Source organism: Limulus polyphemus, unplaced genomic scaffold, assembly GCF_000517525.1.
Source record: "Limulus polyphemus unplaced genomic scaffold, Limulus_polyphemus-2.1.2 Scaffold588, whole genome shotgun sequence".
Classification (NCBI taxonomy): Eukaryota; Metazoa; Arthropoda; class Merostomata; order Xiphosura; family Limulidae; genus Limulus; species Limulus polyphemus.
The window spans coordinates 34,791-48,704 of NW_013666198.1; the positions used below are offsets into that span (position 1 = coordinate 34,791).

Below are 13,914 nucleotides of genomic sequence, written 5' to 3' on the forward strand. Positions count from 1 at the left end.
TGATTTCGAGTAAGTGCTTTATTTTGTGCAACACAATCTAAAGTCCTTGAAGTCAGAAACTAATCATTAAAGTATTTTAAAAATCCTCCTTTGTTTGCGAGTGCTTTATTTTGTACAACACAATCTAAATTTCTTGAAACCAGTAACTAATCATTAAAATATCTTTTAAATCCTTTTTTGTTTGCGAGTGATTTATTTTGTACAACACAATCTAAATTCCTTGAAGCCAGTAACTAATCATTAAAATATTTTCTAAATCCTTTTTTGTTTGCGAGTGCTTTATTTTGTACAACACAATCTAAATTTCTTGAAACCAGTAACTAATCATTAAAATATTTTTTAAATCCTTTTTTGTTTGCGAATGCTTTATTTGCAACACAATATAAATTCCTTGAAGCCAGAAACTGACCATTAAAATATTTTTAAAAATCCCCCTTTTTGTAATTTGTACATTTATATTGCAGTAGATAACGTTACTCTTCACGAACAGCTGGCATACGGAACATTAAATATGTGCCTCATTACTCTCTCTCTCTCTTTTTTTCACGTTGTTAACCCTAGAAACTAGAGAATCGTGTAGACCACTAACTCCCCGGTTGTTACTTAACTCTAAAGTACAAGCCACGACTTTTTTACAAAACCTTTTAAAGTTTCTGAACGTCTGGGTTTTGTGGAGATGACCATCTTTATACCTTAAAAGCTGAGTTTTATATCACGGATCTTGTGCGTACCAATCTGAAAATGATAGATATAGATATGCTACCACCGTTCTTATGTGTTTTATAATAAATGTTGTTTTCAGATTTTGACGTGCGTGTTTACAGTTTAGAGCAGAACATGTCAAGCTAGGTAGAAAAGACCCGACTCCAGTCCTCAAGTTACTATTATAAAAAAATTAAATTCACGGAGATTGCAATAAGCATCCAAAGACGCAAGTCAAAATCCAGCGGGTCAAAGGTCATAACTTGTGTCATACGACGGGTAATGCCAGTGTGTCTTAAAGGTAACATCTGCATGAGGTCCGTAGCTAACGGCTCTATCACAGGCATTCTTCGTGGGCTCTGGTTGGCACCAACCTTTCAACCTACCAAATTCAGTCAAATCGTTTTTGTTTTTTTTAATTCCCTAGAAAAATATCGAAGATGAATTCCAAAATATTATGCTTGATAGTTTGCTGAGAAGAAAAGTACTTCTTGATGAGAGAGTAGAAAAGTTTTTAATTATTGTATTTGTTTATTTTAATTCAAAATAAGTTAAACTAGTCTACATATTTTAAACTCCTAAGGGTTAACAGCTTCATTGGTTAAACCTGACGAATCCGACAATCTTATGTCGAATTAAAAATGAATGCCAAGACTCAAACTATGGGTCACTGAGCTATAAATAACGTGTACTGTCTATACCAGAACTATGGGTCAGTGAGCTATGGTTAACTTGTATTATCTAGACTTGAACTATGGGTCAGTGAGCTATGGTTAACTTGTATTATCTAGACTTGAACTATGGGTCAGTAAGCTATGGTTAACTTGTATTATCTAGACTTGAACTATGGGTCAGTGAGCTATGGTTAACTTGTACTGTCTAGACAAGAACTACGGGTCAGTGAGCTATGAGTAACGTATATTGTCTAGACTAAAACCATGAGTAACGTGTATTGCCTAGACGAGGTACGAATTAGTGTGCTATGAATAACTTGTATTCTCTAAATTCGAATTGAGTCGATAAACTATTAAAATGTATTATTTATACTCGGATTATGAACCAATCAGCTATTAATAACGTGTATTCATTAAAGTCAATTAGGTATTAACACGTGTTTGTTTTTTCTAGACTCTATTTATGAGTCATTCAGGTATTAATAATGTGTATTCATTAGACCCGAACTATGTGTCATTCAGTTGATAAAATGTGTATTTTCAAGATTAGAATTGAATCAAACCCCGGGTTTTAGCGATTTAAGCTGTCGAGCTTACCCGCTGCGTAACAGAGGACTCGGAAATTATGAATACATCAACGATGATATAATACGTTGTCATTACCAACAAACTATGGATAAATCAGCTGTGAATAACTAAGTTTTTGGTATTAAACTAATAAGCAACAGAGTATTTGATCTCTTTATAGTTTGTTTGTATAGCACAACTTCGCGGTAATTTTAATGATATTGTAATTCTGTTCTTTTTTCCCCACAGCATTTACTAAAATCACTTGACAATCTGTTCGAAACAAGATAAGCTATCCCACCACCCCCGTTTCTTTATATTAAAACATATGGTAAAATAGAGAAGGATACTTATGACATGACTAAATGGTAGAAAAATAAAACATCGCTTAATTAATCAGAACGTAACAGTGACATCGCGTAAGTTTATACGTTTGTCTATCTAACGAACGTTTTTCACGTCTTTGTTAATGACTGTGAGTTAGTTATGTGTCGAATTTCAGATCTCAAGGGCATACACTTAATCGCAGAGTGGCTTTTAGCAAAAAATAGAGAGAAAAAATAGATAAATTACAGGGTTAAAACCAACATTGACGGTTTTATAATGCGGTTTATTTTCTCGCTGATTCTCCTGAAACAATCAACTTCCATATAATTCGGGGTGGGCTTGGAGAGAGTTAATTGGCTAAGCCTAATAAATGCTGTAAAATTGGCTACTTGGTCACATTTGAAAAGAAAAGAATATCTGTATTGTGTAAAATGACGTTTAACTTGGTTCATTCATCATCTGAGGCCAGGAAGTGAAGGCATCTACCCATCTATTTCGTCGTACCTCAAAATTTTTAATTCCCTAATTATCCATGCTGAAGAGTTCCACCGTAGGTAATAGTGTTTGCATGCCACGGTTTTATTTGCTGAACATTAAGTAACCACGATTAGGCCTACTGGTACGTATGGTGTAAGGAAAGAGCCACTTACATGACTAGTTATATCAGCAATTTTTAGAAAGATGAATAACTTTTTTTTTCAGACAACAACTCTAATATTTCTATTCCAGGTTAATGTGTTAACCCTAACTGTCAGGCCATCAAAACACATTTCATAATTTGAAATGGAAAATGAGGTCAGTTGAAGGGAAACTTCTTATACGTTAAAAATTGAGGTTCGGAAACATGAATTAGCATATGAATAACTTAACAGTGATAGATAGATATAAATAGACGGACAGATAGATAAATCAGTGTTTACATCTCTTCCAATATGTTCATATACCAGCCATTATTTGTTTGTTTGTTGGAAGTTAAGCACAAAGCTACACAATGGGCTATTTGTGCTCTGCCCACCAAGGGCATCGAAATCCGGTTTCTAGCGTTGTAAGTCTGCAGACATACCGCTGTGTTAATGGCACCAGCCATTATGAGTATGTTAAAGTAACGAGAAATAAACCTTGGAAAGTTTTGTTTTACATTGATAATTTTATAATTGTGTACAGAATTATAGATGATTAAATTATAAGTCTGTGGTCCATGGCAATAAAAGTCTTAATGAGTGATAGGGGAAGCAATCATCAATGTCGGAAAAGTACAATGAGTAATTTTTGGAAATCCCTATAATAAGTTTTACCAAAATGAGACATATGACAGTCTTTTAATCTTAATCGACTTGAAACTTAAAGTTGTATAATTTACCGTTAGAAGGCATTGCGGAACCTAAAAGTTTACAGATTTTTCAATCTTAGAACACTTTGATACGTATACTGTATTATAGTTAGGGTTCTTAGCCATCTGAGAATTGAGATATTATCAAGGAAATATTGAAAAGTTGTCCTAGACAGTGTTCTCTCTAGGCTGCGCGGACGTACACCAACCAATCAAGTGCCGCGCACTTAATTATTCCAGCCGCGCACACCCTCAGTAATAGTGAGGAGTCAAAAAATTGACGGCCTTAATGACCCCTGGCAGTCGATAGGCCTAAAGCTCAAATAACCAACTGGTAGCATTACAAAGCAGCCTAATGATCCAATAGGGTCGATGGTCTAAAAATACAGCCCCCCTGAAAAAACAACAACTGGTAGCGCACATCCATACATTGCCTTAATACTGGTGCACATGAAAAAATTCATTCTGCACATGGATTGAAAAAATTAGAGGGAACATTGGTCCTGGACGTCTAATATCGAAGAGCTTAGACTTTAAGAATAGTTATATATATCTGTATGATATTTTTGCACGATTTAAGAGTTTCAAAACAGCTACATTAAGAACAGTGCTTATAATTTTTGACGTAATGATACCAAACTGACACGCGCTGTAATGAAACAAGAGAAGGATAAGAAATATTCATTCGTATTCGATTTGAAGTTGCTGATCACGTGAGTGGACTTATTTAGTTGTGTTAATCTCGGTGTTATATTAACGTGGCTGGCTATGAAAAAATCCTACCTTGGTGTTTAATTTTATAGAATTTTCGATTAGGGGATTCTTTTGGAGCCATAGACCCCCAATAAAAGGTGTGATGAGCATCCAAAAATGGAAAGATGTAAAATTGAGAACCATTAATATAATGCTACATTGGCAGAGTAACTACGCGAATTAACCCATTCATGTTTAAGACCATATTATTGATATGTATATGTTGTTGTTTTTTAACTTTTATAATTGTAAATACATGTACTGTAAAACTGCAACATAAACCATCCATTTGACGTCCCTCGTGATCTGTACTTCCACGGACTGAATCAAGGTTTATTTGCTACCATGAGTGCAAGGTTAAAGCTGCTTCACAGATTTAGTTTATAACCTCTTTCCTCAGTTGTTCCCTACCCTTAAAATTACATAATGTGTTGAAAGTTGATGGTTTTCATTCAACTCATAACTAACATAGTTGTAAAGTTATTGGTTATTTCAAAGATTCAAACTGATCATTACATCTTATTCCAGTTTTTCACGTTCCAGTAGCTTTCCCTTTGAACCGTTTCATAACAGTCACTTTTTCTGACACATTCGAAAACTGTTAAAGCGCTAAGGAGTTAATAAATAGTGTATCTAGTCTGTTGTGTTGAACCGAGTGAAAATTATCATGACGATGTGTGTAATAACGATATTCTGTCATCTCAAATTACATTATCCGTTGCAAGAGCAAACCAAAAGCAACTGTATAAAATGGCAAATGAACTGCTGGAACGTAAATTTTATTTCTAAAGTGTAGCCATTATTCTTCAAAGGCATAAAATCAAGTCTTTATATTTTTATTCTGGCATTAGAAAAAACAAAAAACAGTTGCCGCCCACCCTCACAAATTATTCGAACATCGTGGGTCTGACATAAAAGTTACGATCACACCCTCTACAACATCCAGTTATTCGGATATTTACCTAATCCAATCTGGAAAACAAAAAAACATTAAACTCATATTCAAGTGGCAGTTTTGTTTGTTTTTTTTCTCTGTAGTGTGTCGTAAAAGTTACGATGAAGCCACACCCCCATGAACTGTCGGCTCTTTTAAACGTGAAGTAAAATGTTTAGTATGTCACGCACTGAAATACTCGTAAAAACATTTATACAATTGCGTATTTCTTCTTTTAAAAGGTCATGCCTCGAAATCTAGGCTAGAAATACAAATGTGTGATTGCCACACCAAAAAAAAAAAACGAACTAAGAAACTCTTTAAATTAAAGACGATTAATACTGACATATATTGAATACTTTGGAAAATCACAAATTAACACGCGTCTAATTCCGTTCCCATAATTCCATTACGAGATGGCCAATGCGCACGTGCATATAGTAAATTGTGATTGGTTGTTTGTTTTTGTTAAACGTAAAACTACACAATGGGCTATTTGTGCTGTGCCCACCACGGGTATCGATACCCGATTTTTAGCAGCGTGAGCCTGCAGACTTACCGCTGAGCCACTGGGGGCAGAATCTTGTGACAAGAAGGCATGCTTTTTAATTATTTTTTTTCTAGGGAAACAGAGTGTCATTAGCACTAGAGGAGCAGTTCTTAATCTCATTTGCATAGCACTCGCCTGGTGATCGAGAAATCTCGGCTTCAAATCCGAGGTGACGACATTTACAGTGAATATAATAAAATTATCTCAAGCGAATAAATCATCTAATTTCGCGTGTGTTGGGAAGACAGACGTCACTGTCGTATTTCTCGTCGTCAAATTTGCAACAAATTTATTAAAAATACTCGCATTTGTGGTAAATGAACACCAAAACTCAATGAATATACGCGTTCTGTCACTAATACAGTAACATTTTTTTATTCATTATTTGAAATAATAATTTTATGATCGTTGAAATTTGCGCTAGAGCTAAACTTCTAATTCTTACACTTTACGTTTTTCATTCGTACTATTCTGTTTTATTTTCTTTTTTCTTTTTCTTCCAATAAAAATGAAATATTGGTTGTTGTTGGTTTTTTTTGCAACACAGCAGAAAAAAAATAAAAATATACAAATACTGACCACGGGAAGTCTCTAAAGATCTAATTTCCGAAAATGAAATGAATTTGAAAAAAAAATCTAAATTCAACTTCTAATATGCTAAAATTACAAAAGTGATGTTTTAAAACTCAAAGAACACTGAAATTACATTTCAAAGTGTTCAAAAATTATCCATATTCTGTGGCGTAGCCAGCATCAAATGTATGTAGATGCATACATGGGAAGCCCTGGTGGGGGAGTCGTTATAACCAGTGATATATTGAAATAAAATTTGAATGAACGAAAGGGTAGATATTACTTTTATATTTCTTTATATTTTATGATTAAATATATATTATATATATGTGAAAATATGTGGATACTTTAGCATATAAGCAGACATGGTAGCTACGCCACTGATATTCACTGTTTCTCTTTCTCTAACACCCTTCTCTACTCTGTTTCGTCTATAAAAATACAACACATACAATACTCTCGTAGAATCTCGTCAATTAACGCTCCAGGAAGCAAATAATTATAGTTACCTATCTTTGTCAGTAGTAGAAGTCTCTAATTAAATTAAGAGTAACAGCAGTGTATGTTCAATCATTCCACGTATCTCATTATTTCCAATATCCTGGCATGGCCTGGCATTCGACTCGTAATATGCTGGTCGCGAGTTCGAATCCTGCCACTGAAAATACTCTCCCTTTCAGACGTTAGGGCGTTATAAAGTGACTTTCAATCCCACACTTTTCTTTGGTAAATGAATATTTCAAGAGTTGGGTGGCATTTACTAGCTATCCTCCCTCTAGTCTATCAGTATTTACAAGCTACCTTCCCTCTAGTTTACCAGTATTTACTAACTATCTTCCCTCTAATCTATCAATATTTACTAGCTGTCTTCCCTCTAATCTATCAGTATTTACTAGCTGTCTTCCCTCTAATCTATCAGTATTTACTAGCTGTCTTCCCTCTAATCTATCAGTATTTACTAGCTGTCTTCCCTCTAGTCTATCAGTATTTACTAGCTGTCTTCCCTCTAATCTATCAGTATTTACTAGCTGTCTTCCCTCTAGTCTATCAGTATTTACTAACTATCTTCCCTCTGATCTGCTAGTATTTACTAACTATCTTCCCTCTCATCTGCCAGTATTTACTAGCTGTCTTCCCTCTAATCTATCAGTATTTACTAGCTGTCTTCCCTCTAATCTATCAGTATTTACTAGTTGTCTTCCTTCTAGTCTATCAGTATTTACTAGCTATTTTCCCTCTAGTCTACCAGTATTTACTAACTATCTTCCCTCTAATCTATCAATATTTACTAGCTGTCTTCCCTCTAGTCTATCAGTATTTATTAGCTGTCTTCCCTCTAGTCTATCAATATTTACGAGATGGCTAGCGCACATACCACTCGACTAGTTTTGCACAAATTAAAATAAAAACAAGCAAACAAATAGATTCACTATTCCTGTGGAACATTCCATACTCATTTAAAGGCCATGTTCAAACAGAAGTACCGTTCTAGGCAGTAATTGACGGTACTCACCTTTACCAGAACCTAGACTCACACGGAATATCAAGTTGTCTACAAGACAACGGCACCTCTTCACGCACTATTAAAATTAAACTGCCACGAAATACAAAATGATAATAATAACAAAACTCGTTACCAGCTTCCAAAAACCGGTTTTCTGAAGTCAAGTGAGTATCAGTAGAATTCTAACCCTGTATATATGTAGAACCAGACAATGAATTGTAGAAAACAACAAATAAGTATTTATCATTATGTATACATATATATATACGTGGAAGGATAGAGCGTGGTTCAGGCAGCGGCTAGAGGGCCGGACTGTGAAGCTGAAGTCCCTTGGTTCGCACCGCAAAAATAAGTCACGCTTCGTGGATGAGTTATAAGAGTGACGGTCAAATTCCACTATTCGATGATATTAGCCCAAGAGTCAGTGGTGAGTGGTGTTGACTAGCTGCCTTCCCTCTAGTCTATCAGTATTTACTAGCTATCTTCCCTCCTGTCTATCAGTATTTACTAGCTGCCTTCCCTCTAGTCTATCAGTATTTACTAGCTGCCTTCCTTCTAGTCTATCAGTATTTACTAGCTGTCTTCCCTCTAGTCTATCAGTATTTACTAGCTGCCTTCCCTCTAGTCTATCAGTATTTACTAGCTGCCTTCCCTCTAGTCTATCAGTATTTACTAGCTGTCTTCCCTCTAGTCTATCGCTTGAAAATTAGGGACAACTATCAAAGATAACCCTCGTGTAGCTTTGCGCGAAATCCAGTAAACAAAACAAATATACTTTGAAAAGTTTTTATGGCTATAATCTTTCAAGAATATTCTGTAACTATAGAACCTTCTATTAATAAAACCCCACCTACTCAATATATAAACTTACATCAAGGTACAAAAGATGGTCATTAATTTTATTTATAACACTGTTACAGCTACATGAATGTCAGAAGTGGCTAGATTTTTTACTCTGACCTGTCTCTAAAATTTAAAGTTATGACGTATTTCTTATTTTGTAAAATTCAAACCACCTAAAGAGTTCCACTGATATTTATGACATAGTTTGGTCTCCAACAGATTCATACAAATATCAAAGTTTTTGCACTGTATCTAGTCGAAAAGGATCTTTTTTCAGTGGTTGAGCGTGGCTTAGTCATTAGCGTGCCGGACTATGGACCCGAGGGTCCATGGTTTGCATCCCTTTACAGCAAAATCTCACCCACACTTGGGGACGTTATAAGAATGACAATCAAATACTACTGTAAACCTAAAGCTGCAATTGGTGTTGTTATCTAGTTGCATTCCCTACAGTCTTGTCAGTTCAAACATAGGGTCTGTTGGCACAGATAACCGTTGCGTGACTTTCCGAGAATATCCACAATAAACAATAGGTTCCCCGTCACAACTCGCTCAGCCTGTAAATCGAGAGTTCGACGCTGTCATAGCACTCGGCAAAAACATAAATTTATAACCCAAATTTGCAAGCGTATACATGTTAGCCGTTTGAAAAGCTGCATTGTCTGCAAGTACGCGCCAATACCAAACTCGTCTTATATTCTAGCAACTTGTGCCACTACTATTTGACATGCAAGTAAAATATTTCAGTCAGCTAAATTAGTGTCGTTTATGGGTGTCTTCGAGACACCTATCAATTTTGTAGTTTAATGACTGATAAGTTCCATTAACATTTGAACCGAATGTAGTTTATTGGAACGTTTCTGATGGCCCTCCCTGTTTATCTTAATATTTTTCTATTAGAGGTAGGGACTGGGAGAGTTTCATGACAACCCCTGTCACGTACAAATGGGCTACACACCCTAAGTAAATGCTGAACCCTAGGGACAAAAATATCCACCTTGATGTTGGGTCACAGAATCTTGACGCCCCACGTCGTGGTTGTCTGTATCACTCCTTTTGGCTTTATATAGTTATCATTAGAAACGCCGTCGACCAAGTTTAAGAGCCAAGTCCTTAATTATCTAGACCGTCATTCGATTTGTTTGTCCACGAGCAAACAGAAAGTCGGAAAGGGATGTATACAGAGTTACCTAGGAATTTCTTTGTCATGGAGGCTAAAAAGACGTTCACCGCTCTGGGTGGTAAGAAAATGTTGGGAGTCCTGAATCTCTAAAAGCTCTTTGAAAACAAAAAAGGTGTTTTGAAAATTTTGTGTGAACATTTGTTCTATTACATGCACTTGCCAAAGTTTATAATGTTGTATGTATACATCCGCATCACGTGTGATATACTGTCCTACATCTAACGCTTAGTAGGATCTTGACGTGTGTTGAAACTAGTCGTAATAATTTTATAACATTCCCACGCTGCTCACGTAGATACAAGCACCTTGAATCTTTAATCAAACAATCCTCGCTTCTTTGTTTGATCAGGTTCCCGCGGGCTCAGTGATAGGTTACGGTCTGGGTTGGGTCTGCGTTCTTTTTCTGTAGATCTCTGTTGTGAATAGAAAATACGAATTAATCATTTTCAAACAAGCTGCTAAAGCAAACCATTATTCCTTCTTATGTGAAAAATATATCGGTATACAAAGTATAGTATATATACTGAATTTGCATATACAATGACTGAAACTGAAGAATGAAATTATTTCTACGCTAACAAATAAATGCTAGGGAAACAACTTTTGAAATAAATTATATTATTTTCCCAACTTTTAAAATATACCATTCAAAGCTAGGTATATGTATTACACGTTACACTTCATCTCTTTCACCACCACCACCCTCCCCCGTGGCTCAGCGGTAAGTATGAATGATTATAACGCTAAAAACCAGGTTTCGATACCCGCGGTGGACGCAGCATAAATAGCCAATTTGTGTAGCCATGCGTTTAACAACAAACTTTTTCTTTTGGTTACAGAAATAAATTTAGGACCACAGCCATATAAACTTCGCCGATATATATTTTTAATGACATAAATGTTTAATATCTGTTTGGAATTTGACATTATAAATGTAACTCACAATGCTAGCTGTAAATATCATATGGGCGAGCATAAATCTACAGGGAACTATACATAATTTTATCTGGACATATGTATTTTGAATATTAAAGAACTTAATTTCTAAGATTACCTAATTCTTCTAAAAACCATGAAAGAAAATATACACCGTATTTTAATAAAATAAATCTTGTTATTAATTGGGCTACATTCGTAAAAAAAAATAATATATATATATATATATATCATTTGGTTAAAATAAACCACTAATCAAGCCGAGATTATTTTTTCTCCAAAGTTTTATTCGCTTACTATTCTTGTTGGATATCGTGAGAACCTCAGAACCAATTACAAATTTGTGGTTAGTAACACCATTTTGTACCGGATGTAACATGTCACTGCTCTCGATCGACAAAACTTTTATCTTGGAATCAGAATCTACGTTCGTTATTATAAAATGTTCTTTCCAACAGAAAGAATTAAAATGCCGGTCATAAGAACAAGATAACTCAGGAATCCTTCGGATGATGTTTATCTTTCTTTGAAGGTGTTTCAAACACAGCATTCGGTACGAAAGATACTGTTCAAGACATTATCTCCCTTCTACCTGAGGTAACTACCCCACCCCCTCATTAAAAAAAATACACGCTAGAAACTGAGAAAGAAAAGGGGAAAGAAGGAAGAAAAATGGTATACCAAGAAAGTATATCCTGACGGTTTTGGGTTATAAATCGGCCAAGTCCTCCCAGTTTTTGTACCGCGTAGCTGTTGTGTAAGTCTCTTAGCATCTACCGCTTCTGCCAGCAGTTAATTTATTGCCTAAGTATGATAAGAGCTTCTTTGACAGGTACAGCCTGATGGATGAGATTGACTACTGTTCGGTTTCAGCAGGGAACTAACCTTGTTAGCTTTGGCTATAGAAGCAAAAATGTTCCAAAACAGCATGATTTTGGGTGCGGTATACCCACAGGGGTACTCATACTGACTATCTGTAAATGTTTACATGATTATTCTTTACTTTACTATGCTGTCCTCTTCTCAGACGTTTTTCCTAGAATGAAAAGCTTTTTTAACGCTTGGCATATGGCCTCAATATTGCACGTGATAAGCATGATTACAGATCGAAAACATGACGAAGCTGTGTTTTTATTTTCTTTTTGGTTAAGCTGACACTATATATATATATATGTCTTTTTCTAACATTTTATTAGTGAAATAATAAACCCTTTTTCAACTTTAATTAACCAGTAACTCGTTGGGATAAAGATTAAGTTTCGAAAATTTCGAAAATAGTTTTTGTTTCTTTTGTCAAATTGACTTCTTGTACATATGTATGTTATTGTGATATATTGAACTTGCAATATATTTAAAAATATCCATAAGAAACGAATTAATTGTCTTTTTGTGGATTATTTTACTAAAAACAGACCGATAACTTTATCAAGCTTTTATATCTCCCCCCTCCCTCTCCCCCAACATACACATACACTTTGATTTGGAAAAACGTACACGGACTTTGTAGTCTTCTGGTTTACACACAAATAATACAGGATGTCACGAAGCAGTCAAACACTGCAAGTCTGAATTCAAGAAACTGGTTACTTTTTAGGCCACTTGTTCGTGAACAGGTTTGTGATTTTATCATAATATCTAAAAGTAAGAAACTACGTATTATGTTTCTGACGCTTGCATGTGTGTGACTGACATATTCTGGAAACAGCTAAGCTCTATCTTCTCGAAAAGGTTTGTTCAGGTGTTTATACAATGTTCTTTGTTTAATGATTACAAGTCAACAATGATCAGTTCAGGTGTTTATACAATGGTCTTTGTTTAATGATCACAAGTCAATAATAATCAGTTCAGTTGTTTATACAATGTCTTTTTTTTGTTTAATGACAGTAAATCAATAATAATCAGTTCAGTTGTTTATACAGTGTTTTTTTTTGTTTAATGACAATAAGTCAACAATGATCAGTTCAGGTGTTTATACAATGTTCTTTGTTTAATGATCACAAGTCAATAATAATCAGTTCAGTTGTTTATACAATGTTTTTTTTTGTTTAATGACAATAAGTCAATAATAATCAGTTCAGTTGTTCATACCATGTTTTATGTTTAATGACTACATGTCAACAATAATGAGAATTTGTCGAAATTAATTGCACTGTTCTTTAGGCGTATAGAGTGAACCTATTCTGCTTGATATTAAAAAGTCACGACCCACTTCTTCACATAAACTTACATTGTTTTCACATCAATGTTTGTAAAATGATAATTGTAACTGTGACAGAACGTCCTTTATCCATTATATATCCAGTTGTGCAGCATCCAAGTAAAGCTACATTGTCAAAACTGGATAAGTTATCCATGTATAAAATTTCGTTTTAATGTAAAGTTGAGTTACACTCAATATTTATATGGCTTCATAATTCAGAAGTTAGTGAATATATTCTAGTGTTGGTTCCCATTACCTATAACTATACAAAGATATTATGATCTGGAAACATATACATTTGACACACTACTACTGTTATGCGCAGTTTACATCTTAGGGTTAGCGTCGTAAGTAATTGAACTGCAAATGGAGCTTGTTTGTTTGTTGGTAAGTGCAAAGCTACACAATAGGCTATCTGTGCTCACCAGAGGTATCGAAATCCAGTTTTTAGCATTGTGGGGCATAAATGGAATAAGATTGTTGATTGTGGCATGTTTTGATTCACTCTCTGAATAACGATTTTCCAATTTTTTTTATTTTATTTCAGTTTACCAAATATCTTACACGATAAAGTTCTTCTACTTATTTTAATTGTTTCTCATCACGAATGTGGCTTTGTTAGACCTGTCATTCAGAAAGTAAACTATTTGTCGTTTTAATATAAATACTAGAAGTATCCCACACACTTTAAAAATTAAAGACAGCTAAAATGGGATACAAAAATGCAATAAAACGATATTTTGCCACCGTTAACATGGCATCTTCAGGTACTTTACACGACTAAACACAGCCATAAGAACCTGAACATGGCATCTTCAGGTACTTTACACGACTAAAC

The 13,914-nt window shown here is 34.8% G+C and overlaps 1 protein-coding gene across 2 annotated transcripts in view; it reads left to right on the top strand.

Annotated features, from left to right (window-relative positions):
• The window catches only part of LOC106459290, a 93,691-nt gene that overhangs the window by 33,862 nt on the left and 45,915 nt on the right, over nt 1-13,914 (top strand). The gene's annotated exons all lie outside the window — the stretch shown is intronic.